General features: G+C 36.7%; 1 protein-coding gene across 3 annotated transcripts in view; it reads left to right on the forward strand.

The window, feature by feature from the left end:
- LOC135207744 (prostaglandin E2 receptor EP3 subtype-like) overlaps positions 1–26,758 on the forward strand; it is a 661,187-nt gene that overhangs the window by 10,661 nt on the left and 623,768 nt on the right. The window lies entirely within an intron of this gene.

Below are 26,758 nucleotides of genomic sequence, written 5' to 3' on the forward strand. Positions count from 1 at the left end.
TCATAATGCACTTAACTAAACGCTGGGAGGGAACACTGTAGCTGTATAAAACTCTGCGACGCCTGAAATTGTGGAATGGCTCGTGGGAATTAAGTTAGAAATGGCTCCATGATATTGTAAAACGTGTGTGAGGGGGACAACTAACGTTTTAATATTGAAGTTTAGTTATGCCTGTTAAACGTCTATTTCCTGGGAATGTGTCTCGGGGGTGAGGGGTGGTGGGGGAGGGAATAAGGTTAATACTAAGTAGCAAAACTTATCCTCTGCACTATATTTCATCACGTTCTTCATCTCAGGTTCGTCTATCTTCCAGTCTCACTTTTTTTTTTCACATATTTTTTTCTGTTCAGTTGCTTTACATATTTTTTCTGTTCAGTTGCTTTACACTTTATGTCCATCCCGGATTTCCAACAGGATTCTCTCGCTAAGTTTAAGTGAATATTATTACGGAAATAAACAAAGAACTGATAGCTTGTCCCAGTCCGAGTGCGCTCTCAAAGTAAGCGGCAGATTATCATTATCCTGCTGCTGTTATTATCTCTCTCTCTCTCTCTCTCTCTCTCTCTCTCTCTCTCTCTCTCTCTCTCTCTCTCTCTCTCTCTCTCTCTCTCCGAGTCCGGGCATGAAAAGATATTAATTTGCCTGTCCTATTAGCCTTAAAAAAAAAGTTCCACAGGAACCTCATTGTTTTCTTAAAAATGCCTCTTTATTATTATTATTATTATTATTATTATTATTATTATTATTATTATTATTATTATTATTATTATTATTATTATTATTATTATTGAAGCAGTTCAGAGGAAAATAACATTTGATTTTAATTCACTGTGTTTTCTTTTAACTTGGTTTTCTTATTTGTGTATCAAATAGCCTATGTTGGCTAGCCTCAATTAACCCGAAAGCTGGTAACATTGTAAAAACCCGAAGAACTTAAAAGTCGTTTAGAGATTCTCTCATCTCCCCGCCCCTCCCCCTCTCACTCTCTCTCTCTCTCTCTCTCTCTCTCTCTCTCTCTCTCTCTCTCTCTCTCTCTCTGAAATCGTCAAGAATAGGTTTCTCTTTATGCAAAATGACGCCAGGGATTTACTCCTATCAAAAAGCTTTTGAATAACACGAGTACGAGTCGGTTCAAGATTTTTTTTTTTTTTTATGAAGGATCGGTCTCGCTTATACAAAGGGACGCCAGGGATTTGTTCCTATCAAAAAATACTTTTGGATAACATGAGATGTCTCCAGAATTTTACTGTACTTTTTCGTGTGTAATCCTTCGGGAGAGAGAGAGAGAGAGAGAGAGAGAGAGAGAGAGAGAGAGAGAGAGAGAGAGAGAGAGAGAGAGAGAGAGAGAGAGAGAGTTCGTATGTTGTGAAAGGATGCTATTGACAATTCTTTCCCGTAATAATTAAAAACTTTTATATTACGAAATAAAATATTTTTTATATTAAGAAATATGCTATTTTATATTACGAAATAAAATAAATTAACGTCATTATTGTACGGGAATTAAGCGAATAAAATAATGATAATGATGATTTCATATTATAATGATGTATTTTGCCATTTTACGTGTATTCCTGTTTTCATTGCAAGGTCCAGGGACGACCCCATAATTTCGTCCTTATCTCTATCGTAAGAGCATTTAATGAGTATTGCGAGAACAAGCCTTGTAATTACACAAGTCTCCCTTGATCTCTTTGAAATTGCTCCTTTGTTTTTTTATTTGCAGTCAGTTATTTTTGTGAAAAAATTTGGTTTATCCTTTCTTTGACATAGGAAACTTATTATTATTATTATTATTATTATTATTATTATTATTATCATCCAAAATGGGGGATGTGGTGAAAATAAACAATCCGCTCTGTAACTTTTCTTAAAGCTGAATACCTCTCTCTATCTCTCTCTCTCTCTCTCTCTCTCTCTCTCTCTCTCATCCTCGTCTCTCTCTCTCTCTCTCTCTCTCTCTCTCTCTCTCTCTCTCTCCTTTGTAGTAAACTTCTGCACCATCACCCACGTCGCGTACCTATGCAGTTTATCATTTTCTCTTAAGTATTCATGTTGATTCGGACACCCTTTAATTAGCTCGTTAATATTTATTTTTATACACCTGATGTTTCATGTCTCATGTTCTTAATTATTACCATGTACGAGCTGTTGGGTGCACGCTTGTCATGAGCGTGTAAAAAAAAAAATCTTGTCCTTTAATTATTAAGTTGTACAAGTGGTTACGGGGTATTAGGTCATGTTTCTGTGGAGGTGGGGGCGTTGAGCGTTACCTCTGCAATTATCCGTTGCTCAATTGATGAGAGTTTTTTAATAATAATAATAATAATAATAATAATAATAATAATAGAGAAACTAATTCATAAGTATGAATATGTTTACATGCATATAAAGATATACATAACTGTGGAATTAGGACTCATGCTAATTTGTGTTTGTTTTAATAATAATAATAATAATAATAATAATAATAATGTAAAATAATGATAATGGAAAAAGAAACCCACAAGATTTACTGAGTATAATTTGTTTACTTATAAGTATTCACATAGTATTTTACTTAAAACTCGGGATTTTAAGTAAAATACTATGTAAATACTTACATGGAAACAAGTTTATACTCAGTAATCTTGTGGGTTTCTTATCCATTTTCAGAAGAAACAAATGAAGTTTTCTTTGTTTTATAATAATAATAATAATAATAATAATAATAATAATAATAATAATAATAATAATAATAATAATAATAAATAGAATGAATATTTAGGTATTGTGTGTCTGATATCCTTAGTGGCGTGATGGGTATGGTCTTGGCCTGCCACCTCGGTGGCGGCGAGTTTGATTCTCGGGTCCCAGTGCTAAATAACCACTGGTTCCTTGCAACGTAAAAACACCATACAAACAAACAATTAATTGCATAAACCTTTTGATCAAAGTATTGTTTAACCTTTTCATTACGTCTAACGTATGTGACCTTTTGACCTGACCAAGAATACAGCGAAGGATGAATTATGACTTATTCGGCATAAAATGACGCTGCAGTGAAGATATCTAGCATATTTAGGCTGATGGCAATGTTCTGCTGGTATTTAATATTACGACCTCTCTCTCTCTCTCTCTCTCTCTCTCTCTCTCTCTCTCTCTCTCTCTCTCTCTCGAGGTCTGTGATTTTCAGGTTGAGAATCACCGCTTTCTGCAATTCAGACAACATTTGTTAATTGCGTTTTTCAGCTTAAATTTTTTTTTTATTTTTGTTTTTAATAAGTTTGATTTATCTGTTTTCAGTTTTTTAGTCGCTTGAAAGCTAAACTTTCGAAATTGTTCTGCTACCAAGAAGCTCAACGCACGCCAAGACACACACATACGCACATACGTAACATACATTTTCACAGAAGAGTAAATATTGTTGAAGGAAAAAAATTAAATTCCTTAGTACTTGGATTTCGAAGTGAAGATACAAACATCATTCTGTATATGTACACATTTGCAGTCAGGAAAATATGAGCTTCAGTCTTCCATGGGGTTTGCGACTCCAAATCATGTACACAAAGTCATTCGTATTGCCATTCACGATTCTACGTATCATTTAACCGTGTGTATGTGGAAAGGGGAGGGGGTGTGGCGGTTTACCGCTTATATGTGTTACGGTATTTAACAAGTTAATCCTTACTTGATGGCCAGCAAGGGCAAAACAGATTTAGCTGCCGTTTCAGCCTCCGAATGTATCCATACTTGGTTATTTGCAGGTAGCTTATAGATACAATACGTACAGGGTATACATACATGCATGAAGAAATCCTGAAGTACACACACACCACACACACACACACACACACACACACATATATATTATATATATATATATATATATATATATATATATATATATATATATAGGGATATATATATATATATATAGTCTATATATATATATATGTATATATATATATATATATATATATATATATATATACATGATTTTAGATTATCTTATGCATGTATGAATAACTTGTCTATAATGCATCTACGTATATGCTGTTTTTACAAATAACCTCAAATTTATTGTATTGCAATACACTCCCTGAACACCTGAATTAGCCCTGGTCACTGACCAGCCCGAACTATATCCCCACATATTTACCCACTAAGTGGGTAAATTTAACTGTCAGTGTTACCAACGCTGCGGGTAAAATCTAGTCAAATGAGTTACTGTGTTACCGTTGGCAACGCTGCCGCAAATACCTGCCACCAGTGGCCTGTCTCCTCATTCCTCAATTGTTTTTTGTTCGCCTTGCTGTGCGGATCAGTCCCACATCAGGCGAACTTTTGGTCATTTAGCCCGACCCCACTCAGAGTTTTCGCATCTTGGTTACAAACTACGAATTTTCCCGTTTCACTTTGGATAGCTACTTTGTACTCGCTAAGGATAAGTTAGGAAATAAACGTCATCGCCTTCTACAAACGCCTCGACGATCGAGCCTTCTACTGCTGGATATGTTGGTGCTCATCGGCTCTAAAATAACGTTGTCGCCGACTGCAAACGCCTCTGCTTCTACTTCATCTACAGTTTGACGATCGAGCCTTCTACCTTCTACTGCTGGATATGTTGGTGATCATCGGCTCTGCACGCCCTTCAAGCGTAGGATGAGTACCCGCACACATGATCGACGTTCTTTTCGTTATTTCGTGTAGAAAGTTTAGTGCAATACTAGTCACAGATGTTAGTCTTGGTCAGGAGACAACGAAACATTAGTTAGTTATTCCAGAAATTAGTGGACAGGTTATCATATAGTATGTTAAGCATATTTCTAGCCTGACGAATAATTTAACCAAAATAGAGATAGTATTATTAGTAGAATATAGTGAATTCTAATCGTTCTTTTTCAGCCCCCCTGCCTGTTCCAGAACCAGCCCTAACGGGTGCTGGGGGTAATGGAGAACCGCAAGCCTCCGAGTGGGTAGGTTCTGCCGGCCCCCCCCGGCGCGGAGCAGGCAGTGTTGGCAGCAGATTTCCCCTCCCCTCGATTTGTAAGTTCAGGATGATGAAAATTTAGGTCAGATATAGACGAGTAGGGATAATAGGCTAAAATAGTGTTTAGGAAGAGAAGTGCAGGCTTCTTCCGGTCGGTTTTCTATTATTAGTAGTTTATAGAGGGACAATGTCCTTAGAGCCTCTTGGGTGTTTCTTGCTTCGAGTTCCTTGCGTCAGAATCTTTTAGGCCATGGTTGGCCGTTCAGATCTGGTTTCGGGTCTGTCGGGTTCTGAAGAGTTTGAATACTTATCTTTCGTCTTTAAGGTTACTTTCCTCTACTTATACGATAGCGTAATTTTTAATATCAACTAATTCTCTGTTCAACGCATATCGACGTACGATAATTCGTTATGTAGAGAAATCGAATAAATTAACTACGACTAGCCTACTGTTCACGATGATATATCGTATGAATGTACAGTAGCCTTGCCTAGCCGAAAGTATTCGCTGTACTACATATAGGTAGACTGATTTTTATAGTGGCTAACGCTTTAGGCTCAGGCATTCTGACTACGGATAATTCAGTACAGGTGTAATTTGAAAACGAACGAAAATCCGATCTTAGTATAATTCAATAGGAATGTAATCGAACAGAATGAAGATCAGATTCTGTCCGACTAAAGCATTAATTGTATTGTATGTATCATCATATTAGCGTAGTGTAAATACTACTCGGCAGTCATTCACGCTCTGGAATCAGCTGATGACCAATAAGGGTTTGCGTCGCCGTATCCACCTCATTCTTGTCCTGATTGGATAGCGTAACTAACGTAACAACTCTTTCTTACTTAGGCCAGGTTGTCGTCTTGAAGAAGACGTGTTTTCTTGAAGCAAACATGTTTTCAACTATGTTGGACATTTAACAGTCAATACTGGTATCTTGTGGCATATGATTAGATGTCAGATACTAAAAGGATTTCGTTGTATGACGTCTTCATACGTTTAACGGACTAATGGCCGTCAGTAATTACATTGTGCTTATGTCAATTACAGTTACAAAGAATTACCAGTTGTATTATCAAATTACAGTGACAACTGAAATTAATATTTGACCTAATAAAGTTAATTTAATTACTTTAAATATGTAATTTATTAATTTTCAATTAAATTGAAATGTAATGTATTTTTTTTCAATTAAATTACAATTACACAAGCTTTTCAAAACAGCACTGTTGTAAGCAGGCGTGGCTTAGACAGACAATGATGCCGGCTAGTCTATTTCCTTGGCTCCAGATTCAACCATATCACTTGGTCTCGGCTAATGTTTTTGTTCCTAGTTACCATAATGAGTATCTGGATACTTAACTTATGGAACGAAGTCATGCTGTTCGTCTTAAGATGTAATTTAAGGCCAAATTTGACTAATACGTCCCATTAGAAGCTAGTTTTTCCCTCAGCTTAGATGCGTAAATTTAGCGATTCCGTTCGTTTTTCACTCGTTTTCATAGGTATTAGAACCTTACACTTGATTAATCTTTATCGGTGTGACAACAGTAAACGAGCTCTTTCATGCTATTACTTTCTTTTACCACGGCTGCGTTTGAATTCATACAAAAGCTTGGGACCTCTTCCAGGTTGCTGATGCACGTAATTTTGCCTTATCAGCTTCAGCTACATTTATATCATGAATACAGTAATTACCGTCGCACGCGGATGAATACAATAAACAGACGTTGTTATCGGATTCGATACTTTCACACGCCGATCAATACAATAAGTGATGTTGCTATAGGATTCGATCGTATTAGCAACAAGTTCTCGTTCGGTTGTTCATAGCTGTACGCAGTTATACGAGTATATTATCATTAAGATAATACCTTTTAACTTAGAAGAGGGTGCAAATTTATGGAATTGGAGACGTTAGACGGTTGTAATTCTCTCTCTCTCTCTCTCTCTTACTTTCCTGATTTCATTTTTTTTCTCTACTCATGCTGTTTTTTCCACCCTCTCCTAACAATTGACTCATTGTGCAACAGAGGTTTTTCTTCTTGTTACACCTTTTCAAACATTTTTCTGTCAATTTCCCTTCAGCGCTGAATGACCTCATAGTTCCCAATATTCGGCCTTTGGCCTAAATTTTATTTTAAACCCTACAATCTCGCTGTCTGATGCACGATGTTGCCTACGCCAGCTGCGCGAGAGATAGCAAGACTTATTTGCAATGTAGTTCTGATTTCAAATACTAACCCCATCGTAAAATCGAATTAACGCAAGTCAATTACGGTAGCTTCAATACGGACTGTATTCACGACCACGTCTTGAATAATTTCCTGATTTTCTAATGTTCTCAGATTATCATGAGGAAAAAGAGTCGGTCTAGTTTCTCTCGCCCAGTTTTTCCTGTTAAAACTTATAATGTCTTTACACAACCTTCTTCAGCTGCTCATTCTTCGGATGTCGCTTCGGAGTCTTCTCGCTCATCCTGTTTTTTATTTACCAATATCACAGTAGAGCCAGTTTCATTGTTTCATCCTGAAAATTGGAGATGATTTCAATCTCTCTCTCTCTCTCTCTCTCTGGGTTAAGGAAATAATTTGGAGGGGCTGCCTTCGTAGCACCTTCCACGGGTCCTGTAATTCTCAGGCTGCTGATGTTGATGCTTCAAGGCGGTTCCGCAACTCCGTATTTTCATCCTTACTTGTTTTGAGACGTAATGTGTCCTCCGTAGTTCTTGAGGAGGCTACGGCAATTGGAGATTCACCTGCGCCATCGTTGACTGTATCGATACCGGTTGTCACCACCCACTCCTTTCATAGGGTAGTATCTTCCTTCTTCGTTCCCATTTATACCTTAGGAGTGTGAGACGTAACGTGCTTACCGCGGTAATTGCTGGGGGGGCTACGGCCGTTCGCAGTTAGTCTGCATCTTAATTAGCACCTTTTGTGCCCTCGGGCCCCTTTCTTAGGGTAGCTGGTAATTCCTTCCTTCTGCGGCTCCATTGGGTTCGCAGTTCGTAACCCGTTATTAGAGCACTGTACCGCACAGTTGGTTCTCCACCTGCACAATGTCGGCGCTAGCCTTGCTGGTAGCACACTAGTCATTTCTTGCTCGTGGTTTTGGCCAGCATCCAGCCGATGCTCGCGAGCAAAAGTGTTGTATCGTCACACTAGGAACTCGTGGTTTCGAGGAGCCGTAGGAAAAAGTAAACAAAACTGATCATCTGATATCATCATGGCGCCCAGAAATTGTCGGACTGTTGCAAGATGCGCTGCAGTGGTTTATTTCTCGAAACTTACGTGAATGCAAGAGTAACAAAAAACGTTTGTGGGTTCAAGGAGTCGCTCAGGAGAGTACGTCCTATCAGCAGCAGCCATCTTGTTTGTTTACACTATGCTGTGGCTCACGGCTCGTGCTGGCTGCTTTCCGTCCTGTTCGGAAGCAAGAATCTCGAGCTAAAGCTCCCGGTTTTTCATTCTCGGCAGCAACAACGGCTCGCTGCTCGAGAAAAAAATGCCTAGTGTGAGGCCAGATGGTGAGTGCAAACAGTATGGGAGTGACTCGCATGTGTGGTCGTTCATCGCCAAGGTATATTCGGCTCAGGCGTAACGTTATCGTCACTGGGTAGTGAGGGTATCGCAGCGATGTGACTAACTCTTACAAGTTTTGCGAACTGGTGACAGACAGTTCGCTCTTGTGAGTGGGTGGACAACGGTCGGACAGCAGGGGTTACATCATGATGTCTGGGGGAGTGCGGGTTTTTTGCGCAGTCGAGTACGACTTGCACAGGAGGGGGTTTTATCATCTTCTTGTTGGTATATCGTTTGCGCAAATCGATCGGTAGGCTCAGATATGATGGGATCTTATGTCGTTTGGTATCGAGCAGCCAGGTGTAGTAGGTTCCGGGTTCTTGGGTGCTGCTCTTGTCGGGGTTCGGCTTTTCTCCTTTTTTTTCCTGTTCCGGTGTGGCCGGACAGGTCTGACAGAGGATAGATACCTTTGAAGAGAGACTCTGTTGCTAGTTGTGTGTTTTTTTTGTTTCTCCGGCGAAGGAAGCGAGTATAACGGATTGTGGACTTTGTCCATTCTATCCTTCCGCATTCCAGGCTCTGGAGGTATCTCAGTTAATTCAAGTAATGTTTGATATGTTGTATTCAACCAAACCAGCAATCTCTCAAACATCAAGTAGGGTAGTCTGGTTTCGGCGAGTCGGGCAGTTTTTAGGGAATGACTTAAGCTAGCATCATTTTTCTGTATGAGCTAGCGGGTAACTCCTCTGTCGGAGTCCTACTTCCGGTTACGAGTCAGTTGAGGGTTTTTTCTCTATTGGGTTCCTTCATTGATTCGTGTGGTAAGGGTTACGAATCATGAGGCTCGTATTTGGAGGACACCTTTCACAGCCACACTGTGCGAATGTGGTAAGAGTTGATGGGTGTTTCTCTGAGCCTGGACTGTTTGATAACCTCTTCACTTTGGTTTCGAGGGGGTTTGCATACCAGACTAACATTTCTGAGGATTATGCTATGTTCTTGGCAAGGAGAGGAGGGACTATTGTTAAATCATTGCCTCAGCGCTATCCGGACACTCATAAGAATGGGTTCTTAGTCAATCCAAGGGCGCAAGTATGCGGAGGGCTACCCTTTGGCTTCCAGAGGAATGTTTCGCTGTCGGCGATTGTGTAGGTGGTTTTTTTTTTGAGAGAGTTGTGATTTTTCACAACACCGTACCTTAAGGAATTTCAGTTTCTTCAGAGAGGTTACTCTCGGGGTCCTGTCGTTGCGGTAACTTTTATAGTTGGCTTAGTAGAGTTAGGGTGTTAGAAGTTTAGGTAAGCAGTGATAGTCTAAATGAACTTCATTGGGTGTTAGAAGTTTAGGGAGGCAGTGATAGTCTAAATGAACTTTATGGTGTTAGAAGTTTAGGGAGGCAGTGATAGTCTAATGAACTCTAGTGTTTCTGTTGGTCCAGCTTAGACAGTGTGTTTGTCCCTTAGGCCCTTGAGGTTAGGCAGTATCCCGATGGTCATGTTGGAATAACTACTACTTCTTCAAGCACAAGTCATCTACATCAGTGAGCAGTAGAGAACTGAAGGTCCTGCACACTCAACTTCTCCTCCATACATGAGAGGCTACATAGCCACATGGGAGGTTCACCATTTCCCCTCCATACATGAGAGGTATAGAATACCACATGGGAGGTTCTTCAGACTCAGGCGGTACCTAGGACTCGACACCGACGGTATGGTACTTCCTATGCAAGCATACCTCACTTACTGAGCTGGACAACCAGGTGAGGAGATTTTTTTTTTTTTTTTTTTTTTTTTTTTTTTGCCTCCATGAATAAGAAGTATAGCTTATCACATGGGAAGTACTTCTGACTCAGATAGTACCTTAGACTCAACACTGACTTTGAAGTACTTTCTTTGCAAACATCCTCACCTACTGAGCTGGACAACCAGGTGAGGAGATTTGTTTTTACCTCCATGAATAAGTAGTATAGCTTATCACATGGGAGATACTTCTGACTTAGACAGTACCTTAGACACAACACTGATGTTGAAGTACTTTCTTTGCAAACATCCTCACCTCCGAGTTTAGATAACTAGGTGAGGATACATGCTAGGGTTGCTTATGAGTTACCTGCGTATGTTCCATGGACAGGTCGGGCTGAATGAGATTGACCCCGCCTCCGACTAAATGTTGTTAATCGGGCTAATTCAGGTGTTCAGGGAGTGTATTGCAATATGAAGTTTTCATAATAAAACTAATATTGTAATACTTACCTGAACACCTGAATGATTCCCACCCTCCTCCCCACTTCAATTTGATAGTGAATGATTCAATTGAGGAATGAGGAGACAGGCCACTGGTGGCAGGTATTTGCGGCAGCGTTGCCAACGGTATCACAGGTAACTCATTTGACTAGATTTTACCTGCAGCGTTGGTAACACTGACAGTTAAAATTACCCACTTAGTGGGTAAATATGTGGGGATATAGTTCCAGCTGGTCAGTGACCAGGGCTAATTCAGGTGTTCAGGTAAGTATTTCAATATTAGTTTTATTATGAAAACTTCATATTTTATTGTTTTTGTTTCGTTTGCTCATCTAAAATTCAGCAAGCATTGCCTACACAAGATATCTTTGGGTAACTATACTCTATTTTTTTCCATTTGTCCACCCGCCAGTGGTGTTTGGGTATGGTAACACTGCGTCCCGGGCTTTAGATAGTTACGCTATGTGTTAGTTTTAGGTAAATAAAAGGATATCTAGGGTTACATTTGCAACTGAAAATTCTTTTAATAATTTACTGTATGCGAATTACACTGTTAATATTCGAAATAGGATATTGTTATTATTGTTGAATGTAAGCTGAATGTAACTATCTAAAGCCCGGGACGCAGTGTTACCATACGCAAACACCACAGGCGGATGGACAGATGGAAAAAAACAGAGTATAGTATCCGAATTCCACCAGAGATCTCTATTTTTCCCGATCCTTACCCACCCCCACCCCAAAAAATGGTAATAATAAAACGAATCCGTGTTTATTTGAAAATCTTATGGAACCCAACCTTCGCCCATCTCTCCACAATATTTAATTTAAAAAAACATACACCTGTGACTTACATATAACACATCCAGCCAACTTCGTTGGCAAAGTTAAACATTACGACGTTAAGTTTTATTAAATGACAAGTATTATACCAGTTCGACATGCAATGAACCACTAAAATCCTTCAGCTTTCAAGATCGAACTCGCAGCATTACAGAGAAGATATACAGGATTCTTTACGAGAGTGGCGAGGTAACCTTCAACGATCGTCAGTTTTCTGGCCTCTGGTTTTGACAACAGCATTTCGCCGAAATCTCATGCTGTGAAATTTTATTGAAATGTCTGGGGAAAAAAAGTCAGTCCTTTGGTGACTGGAATTGGCGCGCATGAAAAAGACAGACGGTATTGACATTACTCAGTGTCTTTCTATCAACATTATACACACCAGGAAGATCTCTCTCTCTCTCTCTCTCTCTCTCTCTCTCTCTCTCTCTCTCTCTCTCTCTCTCTCGGGTGTGTCAGGATTCCTGAGAAACATGATTTCGGTCAGATCTAAACTAAATGAAATAATACTAGTTATGGTGTATCCTTTTTTTTTTTTTATCTCTAGTATCGCGCCTTGAAATGTTAATTTTTAAAGGACCCTCAGTGAATGAAAACTGATATTGTTAACTTGGATTAACACGTGGAATTATCAATAGTATTGGTACGCGTTCAAGGCTATGGAAAAGAATGCTGGCCTAGCCATCCTATTGACTTGGGCACTGTTTTTCGACCACTGTTCTGGGGAACATGAGGAGGGCTCCTCATTCTTTCAGATGCCTTCGTAACGCCCGTTATGCCAGCACTTCTCACCATTGGATGTCTGTATTCCTCACGATTCAAACACCGTTTCTTTCCTCCCACATTCTAGCTCTGGAGTTTTTCTGCTTCTGTTGGCGCTGACATATAGGTATACAGTCGATGTTTTTCTAGAGTAACGTCTAGTACCCTTTTGGGTTAAACCCCACTTTTTCCCTTTTTTTACTCCCTTTTGTTCCATCAGATCTACGTTACATGGATGCTTTAGGTCGTATTTTCCGTTGGTCTTTAAATTTGAATGAAATAAGAAAAATTAAAATTTTGGGTGGGTCATGTTTTTGTTTCTGATTCCCCATTGAGGCTATAGACAAGAAATTTACAAAAGTTTTAGTGGTAGACAAAGTGTGTAGAGTAAATGTTAAAAATGTTAAATGAATTTCTCTTTCTATTAGCGGAGCCTAAAAATTAAACTTGTGGTTAAAAATAATTACTATACATAAGAAGTATATTTATATAATTTTTATGTGTGTATATAAAATGTTTATAAGTAACTTTAATGCATTTTGTTGGGTATATATATATATATATATATATATATATATATATATATATATATATATATATATATATATATATATTATGTACCCACATCTATACCTATCTTTCTGCAGTCTGCGAACACACACATATACATCACTCCACATTGCCCAGTTCTTGCATCCTTTTTTCGCTTCGTGTTTGTAGCTGGTTTTTGTACTAATTGGCCCTGAATATATCTGTGTATATTAACACTTTGGAAAAGGGAGACAAAATCCTGTCGACCCAGTTTGATTGTGTTGTTTGAACTTGAAAGCACTTTGGAGAGAGACGAGTGTAAGATGAAATTAAAATACAATTTACATGATTGGAAGTTTATTTTAATTTTATTTTATTTTTTATTATTTTTTTCCTTCAAGTAAGGGCAAGGTCGGAAATTACAAGGGGTCGTAATTCTTTTCCAGTCGATGCTTGTAATTATGTGGATGATCTGCGTATCTTAATTAAATACTGCAATTAGCGTACGCTTTCATTTTAATACGCATAGGCATGATATTATCATTCACTCACTCAATGATGGTAATAGTTAAACGTCTTTGTATTTGGAGTAGGTGTTCCAGTCAAAACTAATATGTATATACATACATACATACATGTACGACGCGCACACAGAAAGATATTTAATATATATACATATTATAATATATATATATATATATATATATACACACACACACACACATATATATATATATATATATATATATATATATATATATATATATATATATATATATATATATAAAGGCAAAATCTAAGAAGGAAAGTGAAACAATTAAGCAACTGCTAGGAAGAATCGCAGCAGTTACTCCATTGTTTCACTTTCCTTCGTGGATTTTGCCATATATATATATATATATATATATATATATATATATATATATATATATATATATATATATATATATATATATATGCACGTATATATACACACTTTGCGTCAGTAATGATTTTGGGATGAAGCCGAGAGTCCCATGCCCTTTATCCCCTTTGGTTGCAACTTATCATGTTCAACTAACTCTAGTGCCAAATCAGCTGCTAAGGTGTACAGAAAGGCTGTGGATTTAATCAAATTTTATCTAAATCGTTCCGCCCTCTCAGGAATCGAACCCGAGTATTTTGAAAATTTTTTTTGAATTTCAAATGTATATATGATTTTAAAAGTGTATACACACACACACATACACACACACATATATATATATATATATATATATATATATATATAAAACTCTCTCTCTCATATATATATATATATATATATATATATATATATATATAGAGAGAGAGAGAGAGAGAGAGAGAGAGAGAGAGAGAGAGAGACATTATAATGGTATGCATCGGTGTGCATGATGAAATTGAAAAGGTCATAGTAGGTTTGAGTTCATCCCATGAAGGAAAGGAAATGACCACGGTTGGCACTCCACACTTTTAATTTGTCGTTTAATGAGGTTTAATGGACGAGTGTTCCAAAGAGGTCTCTTCACTGTCGTTGGTTCAGACAGCTTGGGTTACGAATCGTGAGCGTAATATCCTGCTTCCTGTTTTGCGTCATTCCTTCTCTTACTTTTTCCCTATTTTTTATATATATATTTTTTTTAGTTGGCCGTTTGTTCTTCGTTTTTGAATATGTCTTGTGCTTGAAGTAAAGGCAAAATTTATGTCCTTTACGAGTAGATACCAATGATTTTGATTTCGTATTTCTGATAGAAGGTTCTTAGGAAAGCACTTACATGCACACTCATTTACAGTTATGCACAATTTTATATATATATATATATATATATATATATATATATATATATATATATATGTATATATATATAATATATATATTATATATATATATAATAGAAAATATATACATATATATGCGTATGTGTGTGTCGCGCGCGCGCCTAACTCCATATGATCGTATACGATTAAAATCCAATCCTGGAGAAAAAGACAAAATCATTTCACGACATGGTATTTGCAAAACGCAGTCAGCTAAGAAAAAAAAAAAAAAAAACTTGACGGTCAACAACTATGGCCCCTACCAAAATACCAGACAGTCAGGACAAGATTGTTTGGGGAGGGGTGTTGTAAGGGCGGGGGTATGGGGAGCATGGGACCTGTTAGAGGGGGGGGGGGGGGGGAGGGGTGTTGTTAGGGCGGGGGGGGTAGCATGGGGACCTGTTAGAGGGGGGGAGGAGGGAGATTCAAGGCACAACTGGAGGGAGGGAAGGTGGGAGAAGTAGTAAGGAATCCATCCATCTGGATAGCTAGAAGGTAATCTTCATTTCTTGGATTGGTTGTGGCGTACCACGTAGCCTCCTTGTAACCAGCGCTCAGAATCAAAGATTTTTATGAGGAATATTTAATAATTTTTCCAGCACACGCCAGTTCACACCGGATAAACTCGGTATCATTTTGATATTACCATCAGTTATTTTCGAGTATCTTCAATTCATTCTTACAGCAAAGACACAAAAGACTAGGTAAAGAGGAAGAAAATTCCGAACCATGGCAGCTGGAGGAAAGAAAGTGATTGAGTCTTGTATTTAGAGGATTGCAAGTTTGTGCAGAATGAATAAGGGAAGAGGTAGCCTCATGTGTACTGCAAAGGTGCCAGAGGAGAAGGAACTCTCCAGAAGCTAACGGAGGAGTGACCAAAATAGTACCCATAAAAGAAAGAGAAGCTACCTTGAATTGGAGAGAGAGAGAGAGAGAGAGAGGGGAAATGAGGTGAATTGGAACACTTGAAAAAACAAAGATAACCCCCAGTATTCTAAACAGTAAAGAATTCAGCTACGGCATCTAAGCAAGACAAGCTTGGAGCACCCGGGCACCCAAAATACTGACAGAAAGGAGTGGGTCTGTTGTTTTTAATCAATTATAACTAGGTCTAGTGAGGGAAAGGGTGCAGAAAAGTAGGGAGAAACCCTCATGGAGATGTACGCGTAGGTGCTGAAACTGACTAAGTTACGGGATTATACCATTCTAATGAGCTCATTCGGAAAAGTTGAGGTAACACCTCCCACATGAATGTGAGTTCTCCAACTAGTATTAAACTTCTGTGATTAAGACTCGTAAGCAGGTCATCCAAAAAGCTACGATCCTTCTTTTTGTTTTCCACTAGTTTATGATAGTTGTCTTTTGTCATTATTGATCATTATATTGTTATTTTGCCTTGTGGTTATGAGAGTGACTTTTGCTGCCCCGTGAACGATATATCTTTAAAGTTAGATCCTACTGAAGTAAAGTCCATAAGTTAAATATGTGAACAGTTAGTAGGCGCAAGTTTAAACTCAGACTAGATGTTACGAAGCATTATATACATTTATATATATTATATATATATATATAATATATATTATATAAGAATATATATATAGATATATATAATTAAGCATTATAAATTATATATAATATATATATAATATATTATATATATATATACTAATACTCTAATATATATATATTTATATATAGATATATATATATATATATATATAATGTATATATAGTTTATTTTAGCGTAAGTGAAAGGATAGCCAATTGTATTTTGAAAGTGTATGGTCACATAGAAATTGAGGATGATAGATATATAAAAATAGTATATTAGTCAAATGCCAGGAGAGAGGCAGAGAGGAAAACCTATAATTCGGAGGATTGATGGTATATACCGGTACTGAAAACTCTGGTGATATGCAGATGTATAATAAAGCTAATGTGAAAATTTCGTCTACAGAGGTTTCATCTACAATTCAGCAGCTAAAAGATGAATGTGACAGCGACCGTTATGATTATTACTCGACATTGTAAACATTGCGCTATGTGATTTAAATGGCTGACAGCTCATAACGGGTTTCCTTTGTCAGACTGCTCTTGAGACGTCATCGTCAGCCTATCTCCTAACGATTCTTTCTTTGTTTCGTTCTTTTTTGTCATTCTATTGACCTTCAAAATAATTTTTTGAATGGTACATTGAACTGTAATAAGTCTGTGTGTTGCTGTTTTTAATTTTCGGTTAAATGAAACTACTGAGATGACTATTTGTTTGTCCGTCCCCACTTTTCCTATCCTCCCTCAGATCTTCAAAATTACTGAGGCTAGAGGGCTGCAAATTGGTATGTTGATCATCCACCCTCCAGTCATGAAACATACCAAATTGCAGCCCTCTAGCCTCAGTAGTTTAGATTTTATTTAGGGTTAAAGTTAGCCATGATCGTGCGTTTAACAACACAGGCCACCAACGGGCCGTGGCTGAATGTTTCATGGGTCGTGGCAGAGAGTTTCACATAGCATTATACGTTGTACAGAAAACTCGATTGCGCCGAAGACACCTCGCTCGCAATTTTTACTTGTTTATATCTTTTGTAAAGAAATCAAAATGATCTTACCGGCAAATAATTTTGAAAAGGGAGATACAGTATTAATGAATTTTTGAGAGATGATATTGACAGGAAGAAGAAAACGCAATTCGTTCTCACGGGCAGCACACGGTCCAGTGTTCAATTCGAGAGCTGCTTAATTACCTCTTGATTAAAGTTCGTGAATGATCTGTTAATTGGTATTCATAGTCTGCTGACAGAATGATAACTGATTCTGTTGGTTCCTCGAACTTCATTTGAACTCGTTGCAGCTTACACAGAATCATCTGTTCCTCGATTTTTATATATTTTTGTTTGTAGGATGAGGTTGCTAGGCCCATGTCCATCTGACGATTTAGAGAATAAGGCTGAAAATTCAACAAGCTGTAGAACGCTGACTATATAGACGGTTAGATATTAAACCCGAGACAAAAGTGATGCTCTTCAAGCAGGACTGGTAATGATTAAATCAAACTGATTTAATCAGGTGATTAAATAAAATTATTTTCATAAAAAAATCATGATTTTTAAAAATTTTAAAGCAAACAAATTGAAAAATATGGTTTGGAGGTTAATAAAAACATAAGCGTAACTGTCCTGCATCTATTTATTTTGATATAAAAATTATGCAAGGACATACTTTAGGCCAGAACTGGAAACCTAAAAGATAAATCAATAGTAATTCTGTCATAAAATACATTTTGAAGAAAAAAGTAGTATTTAAAAAACATCCAACAAACAAAAAACCCTAATAAATAAAAAATCAAATAAATTAATAAATCAAATAAATCATTGAGTTTTTTCAAGTTTTTTTTTTCTTTTTTTTTTCTTTGGCGATCGTAGAACTAGAATCGGTTAAAAGACGTGCTGCAAGTTTTTTCTGAAGTGTAAGGTCTGGTATACCGGTAGCGTAGCGCTTGTCCATAGTAGTTACTTTCTGGTTTGATACAAATAGATTGCGCTCTGAACCATGACCTCGTTGTTGAATGGTTTGTATGTTTTGCATTCGTGTGATTATTGTTACCTTACTGTCTTTTAATGTATGTATGTATGTATGTATGTAGTATGTATGTATGTTGTATGTATGTTATGTATGATATATATATATATATATATATATATATATATATTATATATATATATATATATATATATACGTTCATTTCGTCTAAAGATGTGCTTGATAGATGGTATGAACGACTAGTTAATGGGTTACACAAGTATATATATATATATATATATAATATATAAACATATATATATATATATATATATATATGTATGTATATATATGTATGTATATATGTACGTAACAATAGACACCCATGATGGTAGAAAGAGATATATATATAGATATAATATATTATATATATATATATATATATTATATATATATATATATACAATTGTTGTACTTTTCCTGGTTAGCCTAGTTTATCTCAGTTACCAGTGACTGTGACATCTCACGTTTATTGATGTTGCTGATTTCGTCTTTTAATGTAGAAATTATATATATATATATATATATATATATATATATATATATATATCAATTTTTTCTTTTTGACTATCACATATTCTTGTAGTACTCTTTTTTATTTTGTATTCTTCTGTGTTTTGTATGATTCCTTTGTTTAAGAAAGAGGATGTTTCAATTTCTTAAGAAAAACTTTTTTCGATGAGGGCGAAGAATAAATTTCACGTACCCCGGGAGAGACGAACGTTTTCATATATGTGAACACTATTTTGCTGGATATTGACAGTTATAATTTATGTTAATTGCACTGGTTGTTTGAAGCAAAGGCTTTTGTTTGGGCTAGAGTCATTTGAGAAAGTGTAGAGAGGCCTTTGACCATCGTCACGAAAGTCTAAGAGAGGCTTCAGTCCACCTGTATTATTATTATTATTATTATTATTGTTGTTGTTGTTGTTGTTGTTGTTGTTGTTGTTGTTGTTGTTGTTGTTGTTGTTGTTGTTGTTGTTGTTGTTGTTGTTGTTGTTGTTGTTAAAAAGAATGGCAGAATTAAGCGAGTTGATTTTTTCTATTTTACTTACAATTCGCTTCTCAGGCTCAGCGATATTTCTGAGTAACTGACCAATATTCATATTGGGAATTTCAAAAAATTGTAAATGCTGAAGGTAATCTTTTCTTAGAACAGGATATCAGGTCCAGGTCAAGCAGGGGTCGTCGTCAGTGCCGGTAGATTACCTTCAGCATTTATAATTTTTTGAAAATTCCCAATATGAATATTGGCCAGTTACTCAGAAATATCGCTGAGCCTGAGAAGCGAATTGTAAGGAAAATAGAAAAAACAAATATATAAAAATCAACTCGCTTTTTAACAGTATTTGCCTAAAAGAGGGTCTTCTACCAAAAATATATATTTTATATTTTATGATTATATTATATTATTATTATTATTATTCTTTATTATTAATTTTATTATTATTATTATTATGATTATTATTATTATTTTAATTATTATTATTATTGGTCATAAAAATCCACTGATGTAGAGCACCTTCAATGGTGTTCGAAGGTCTTTGTTTACGTACTTAGTAGTATAGTTTACTGTATAATTGTAGATTTGTATGACACAGATTGTTCTTCACGAGATCATGAATGTCTTTGCATTATTCTTATTCTTATTCTTATTATTATTATTATTATTATTATTAATTATTATTATTATTATTATTATTATTATTATTATTATTATTCAACATGTACGTGCGTTCATAATGACCAAACCAGAAAAGGTTCTTACTAAATAATCATTCGTAAAGATGCCTGTTTATTAAAAAAATATATAATAAAGTTTGATATTATGATTTGTGTCCAAGTGGGATTAGGCCTATTTTCAGAGATGCTGTCGGCTTTGAAGGTCAGCATCCCCTCAGGATTTCATTAATTTTTCTGGTCTAGTGGACCTTATCCAGGGTACCCATCTCTTAGCTGTTATCAGTAATCTACCTCTGAATCCATTACGCGCCATTATTCCATTATTCAAGATTTTTCTTTCCGTCGTCTGTCGTCATTTTGGTATTTACATCAACTGTTAAAAAATAAAGTATATCTTACTTTTTTTTTTACATGGCTTGGAACCGATTGGTTAGTGAGCAACGGGACCTACAGCTTATTGTGGGATCCGAACCACATTATATCGAGAAATGGATTCCTAATAGCTAGAAGTAAATTCCTCTGGCTCCGCATTGGCGGCAGCGGCCACCGAAGTTGACCAAGTTGATAGACGACTACGCACTTACTCGTCCAACGAGGAATTTACATCTACTGTTCTACATGGGAATGGCAGTTAGAATGGTAGATTTGATCCGGAATCTTTGATGGTCGTGGGAATTATTTAGAAATGGCTTCTTCTCTCGTAAATAGTCACGAGATCTTGAACTGAGTAGTCATTTTGCTTTTCTTGTGGCGGTCAGGACAGACATCCAATGTTCTTGTTTATAACTTTGTTTAGGCGATATGAGAGCTTGAGACACATTGTTTGTGCCTAAGGTCTGTTTGGTTGATAGGCTGTGTTTATTGGGAAAATAACTTTGTTTGTAGGCTTACCAAATTTTTGTGCTCGGGTTTTGCACTCTTGGAGGAGTTTTATTTGCCTTCTCAAGCAAGGAGTTGCCTACCAGACTTAATGAAGCTTAGGTACGTAATTATTTGGTGATTTTCATTTTTTTGTTCGAAGAGCTTCCAACTTTTTCGGTCTATACAAGCGCCTCAGTGGCGTGATCGGTATGGTCTCGGCCTTGGTCTTGGCTTGCCACCTCGGTGGCCGCGAGTTCGATTCACGGGCATTCCAGTAAGGTGTGAGAGATGCGTATTTCTGGTGGTAGAAGTTCACTCTCGACGTGGTTCGTAAGTCACGTAAAGCCGTTGGTCCCGTTGCTGAATAACCACTGGTTCCATGCAACGTCAAAACACCATACAAACAAACAAACAAACAAACTTTCGGTCTACCAACATCGGTCATAGTTAATTATCTGTTTTTCTCAGGATTATTTTATAGTTCCGGTAATTCTTCCTTGTCCCCAGCATTTATTAATAGCCACTTATATGAGACTGACTTGGAAGGATGGTTTTGGCTAGTCTGGGCATGTTTGAAAAGGGTATCCCTTCAGCCGAAGTTGTAAAAAGAATGGGGGAGGGGGGGGGGGGTCGGCGGCAAAAAAAGGGATGCCCTTGTCTCCTGTCCAATCATATGTTAGCTAAGGGAAGACGTAATTTGGTTGATCAAACTTGCTTTTTATTCATATGAATAACAAATATGAGATTTCATCAGAAATCTTGAGAGGAAAAAGTTAGAATTTTTTTTAGTGAAAACACGATCAACTTCCTAATTAAGAAGTTGAGGTTATAAAAAGGAAAATAAAAAATGTCGAATTTCTTAACGAAAACACTGATAATCAGCTTCCGCATGAAGAAATTAATGCCATAAAAGAGGGAGGACAAGTTTTGTCAAATATGCTGCAAAAAAGAAGCTATTTTTAAAGGCCAACAAAAATTACAAAAAATGTCAGAAGTTGAGGTCGGTCAGACGAGGAGGAAATGAAAAAAAAAAAAAAAAAAAAAAAGGTTTGATTGAATGATCCAAGAAAATTAAGAATCAGGGTTCATCTTGCTAATTGAGAGGCCACATATCCATGGCATATTTTGATAATTTGCTGCGTATCTAATTTCGCTATATAGATTTTTTGTAGATTCATCCCAGTACCCCGATACTTTTTCAGGTGCCTTTATTGCTCTTGGTTTCAAAGAAGGTTGTTTTTGAGTCGGGTGTTGAACGTCTCGTGCGGAAAAATAATTAGTTAAAGCGAAGTCTAAAGACTCAAGACCGGGTTTTTGTTGCGAGTATTTTTTTTATATTGTGTGTATTAAAGAGAATGAGTTTTGATATTTGAGTTTGCTTTGAATCAAATCAATGTACATCCTTCGATACCATTCCTTGCTCATAGGAAATGTTCTCATGGTTGGGTTAATGAGAAATACTGTTTTAATTGTTCGTCTTAATCAGTATTTAGTCTTAGACGCATATTAAGTAATAATAATAGTAATATAGTTTTGACAGAAATATTAATGCCTTTATTTATACATAATGGTTTACAGCGTGTATTAAATTTTGCATTGTTTTATGCCCTATCAGACTGGACGGGTTTAATTCTGTTTCTTCTCTTGCGTAACGATACGCATGACCTAAGCGATTTAAGAAAAAACGGTCTAATGCATGAGCTGGAAATGATGGCTGCTATGAATATCGTCGAAATTTCCATTTCGAAAGCAGTCGGGAATTAATAATGCACTATGAATGAGAACTGGGATGGTCTTAATCATAGGAATTGTAATTTCCCGAATTTCTGGGTCGAAGATTATTAGATTTTTTCAATCGTTCAACTGAATCGGCGCAGTTAGAAATTCGTGGTAACGTCGATAGTTGTATAAGTTTTAATTTGATAAGTCAGTTAAGGTGTCAGACCGAATTATAATAAGTTTGAAGCCTAAATTTTTCATGCAAATAACTTATCCAGGCAGCTTTCTATGGATGTTGATCAAAGTTAAGAACTCAGGTTAAGTACAGCAAATTACAGATCTCCGTGAAAAATTAATGGATCAGTCGTGTTATAAATTTATAGTTGATTTCGACAGAAAGATTATTTTAAGAGCAGATTCTAAGGCCTTTTTCATATGCAGCATATTGACTGTATATGCGTTTGCTGAAATAACAACGAATGGATATAGCCGAAACGTTCAGAAAGTGGCCTTCTCAAAGTGTGTTTAGCTTTTGGGTGAATTTGATCAAAAGTCAAGGTAGTCTTCAGCTCCATAGCCTTTTATAAAAAATGCAGATTTAATTTCATCAACTGACATATTTAAGTCAAATGTCATAGAGTTGGTAGCTTAATTATATGCTTCGTACTAAGCTACATGCGTTGTCAATGTTATACAATAATAATAACTATAATTACCTAAAAAGTATCTTGACTAGTTTAGTTCCTAAAAGTTGAAAGTGTAAAAATGTTCCACAGTGCAAATGCTCAAAAAAGATGCTATGATTTTATTTGTTGTGACATATAACAAAATACAATTTTCCAGTCATTTTTTAAAGCTTTACCTGCAAAGGTCAAAAGTCAGTGTCATTTTCAAAGATTTTAATATGTTTTACACAGACGCTAATTCTATAACTAAATCTCCAACAATTAATTATTAGTTTTTTAGGATTGAGTATTGAACTGAGGTGTGAAATCATTTCGTATAATAATTTTATCGCAATTATTTTATGAATATATACATTGTATATTTGGAATTGCAGTGATTTAACAAAATTTAAAGCGGCCATGACGATAAAAAATATTGAATTCTAACATGGCTTTCAATTTCCTTCCGTGTTAATACTGTATATGAACATATTATTATAGATAATTAATTTCTTTCTGTAAATAACGAGGTTATTGAATGCACACGAAGGCTTGTGATACTCTTCCGTACGAATTTCGTGAAACGAAGGTTGTTAGATACTGAATGAAATTACATTTGATAATTCCCCTTTTTGGGGATGAGGTTTTTACAAATCTTGGCGTATGTGTGAGTAGAAGAGGAGGGGAAGTGGGATGGGATGGATGGGGGCATAAGTGGGAAGGGTATCTGGAAGGGGAAAGAGGAGGAAAAATAAAGAACCTTGAATCCTCTTTATATGAAAGAAAGCAGTGAATGAACGCCGTGGTAAAGAGGCAGCAGGGACTCAAAAGAGTTCTTTCATGTAGAATCAGTATTTCGTTTTGTATACACCTCATTAAGTGTAGCCATTAGGATTTTTTTTTCATGGGGTTCCATGGGTCCGCCTTCATGTTGTGATTACTATTCATTATTTTAACTTTTTAATTCGAATTAGGTCACATTTGACGTTAGCTGTGGTTGTATAGAGTGGTGAGTTGAAAGAATACACACTAATGAAGTCACAAAGGTGGCAGCTGCAATTTATCTTAATATTACTGTGGAGGGAGGGTTCGGCTGAGTTCTAGAGTTCAAAAGACGAACCATGAAAAGAATATTATTAGATTCAAAATTGTTGTTTATACAAAGAACGACAGCATTAAAATGTGTGTTACCGAGAGTAATTTAGTTTTGGGGAGAGAGAGAGAGAGCTAGACTTTTTTTTAAAAACTTTCTCGTGAATTCCAAAAAGCAAATAGTTACCTTCAAAATTATGTTGTTTATACAAAGAACGACAGCATTGAAGTGTGTGTCACCGAGAGTAATTTAGTTTTGGAGGAGGAGAGAGAGAGAGAGAGAGAGGGTAAACTTTTTTGAAAAAACTTTCTCGTGAACTCCAGGAAATTGATCCAGCCAAAAAGGCCATACTCCCGGACCTTCAATCTCTTGATTTCTTACAGAGTTGGGTTAAACGATCTGAAGAATGTGGACCACCTCAGTAGCACCCCCGGCAGGAAATTCTAATGACCTCTCCCTGGGAACCGCTCAACATAAAAGGCTTCGAAGGAAGTCCTTAGCTGAGGGTGAAATATTGATCCGGTGGACCTTAAAAGATTAAGATACTTATCATGGTTGAAAATCGAGTTTTTTTGACCGGTGCTAAGAAGCTTAAAGTTTGAGGTATGGCTTGAAATATTGCAAACCCTTTGTCTTTTCCCAAACGTCTCTCTCATTGTCTGCTGTGGTTGTCTAATGTAATGCCCAGTAGTGTTAATTATATCTTACTTTAACCAGACCACTGAGCTGATTAACAGCTCTCCTAGGGCTGGCCCGAAGGATGAGAATTTTATTTACGTTGCTAGGAACCAATTGGTTACTTAGCAACGGGACCTGCAGCTTATTGTGGGATCCGAACCCCATTATATCGAGAAATGAATACCTAATCACCAGAAATACATTCCTCTGATTCCGCGCTGGCTGCAGCTGGGAGCGAACTCTGTCTACCAGATCGGTAGGCGAGTAGTACTGCCCAGTAGAATTACACAGGTACAACCCCTTTCATTCTTTTTTATTGTACCTCCGTTCATATTATCTAACATCTTACTTTCCGCGCTCTCCTAACAATCGTCGTGTTATCCCCCTGTTACACCTTAAAGATGCTTTTACTCTCAGTTTCTCTTCCAGAGCTGAGTGACCTCAATGGTCCCATGGCCTATAGAAAGTTTTAAGTATGGTTTGAAATATGACAAACCTTCATGTTTCCCCCAAATGTTTTTTCTTATCTACTACAGTTGTATTATGACATGCCCAGTGGAGTTAATAATTCAATTATTCTTTTATACATTAACCGGGAATTAAGTGACTCGAGGAAATATGAGAGGGGTAGGAATAATTGCGAAGAAAGACAGGGAAGGGGAGGGGAGGGGAGATGTCAGGGTATGTTGAGGAGAGGGGGTGGGGGAGGGGAGATATGGTGTATTTGAAAAGGAAATCTTGATTCAGACATTGAATGGGTTTTCTGTCTATTCCGTCGTTTTGGTTGAATAAATAAAATTGATATTTATAGTCGGAGGAAAAAGCTTGTGACCTTTGAAGTTATAAGGGTCCCGTCTATTGACTGTGAATGAAAGATGACTTCTAAAAGTGTGAAAAGGAATCACGCTAATAGGATAAACATGGTGACAATGTTTCTTTTTTGTTGAGAGAAAAGATATGGTTTTATTGTGTACTTTATTAATGTAAGGTTGTCGATTCATTTTTCTGACGCCAAATACGATTATTTAAGGTTTGACTTTATAACAAGTAGTTTTGTTATGAAAGGTATTATATCCTTCATAATTATAATTGCTCTTCTAGTGGCACTTATTTTTTTCTCCCAAATATCTGAGGCGTGTTTCTGGGACGATAACGACCATTTGATTTTTTAATGTTAACAATTGCGCGCACGAAAGAAAAATGTAAAGACTAAAACTATTTATTCTTTCGAAAGCCCTTTTATACATTTAAAGAAAGGTCATTTGCTTATTGTTGTCTTAATTTGAATTATCTCGACGGATGTTGTCGTGGTTATATGGGATAAGAGTTTTTCCACATTTGTTGATTAGGGCTTGAATGTGTTACCCATACTTGAATCAGAAGCGCCTCAGTGGCGTGGTTGGTATGGTGTTGGCGTCCCACCTTGGTGGTAGCGAGTTCGATTCTCGGCCATTCCATTGAGGAGTGAGAGATGTGTATTTCTGGTGATAGAAGTTCACTCTCGACGTGGCTCGGAAGTCACGTAAAGCCGTTGGTCCCGTTGCTGAATAACCACTGGTTCCATGCAACGTAAAAACACCATACAAACAAACAAACATACTTGAATCAGTGACAATTGATAACATTGTTGTCATAGTCAGTATGCAATGAGGTTGAAGTATGCAGTAGTAGTGTATTTAATTTTTATTTTTGTTTAGTTCACCTCTGTTAAGAGCGTTTCATGCAAGCTTCCTATCATTTGATAAAATGAACACCATAATATTCTTTGGAAGCTTGGATTTCA

The sequence above is a fragment of the Macrobrachium nipponense genome, chromosome 11 (assembly GCF_015104395.2).
Source record: "Macrobrachium nipponense isolate FS-2020 chromosome 11, ASM1510439v2, whole genome shotgun sequence".
In the NCBI taxonomy this organism is placed as follows: Eukaryota; Metazoa; Arthropoda; class Malacostraca; order Decapoda; family Palaemonidae; genus Macrobrachium; species Macrobrachium nipponense.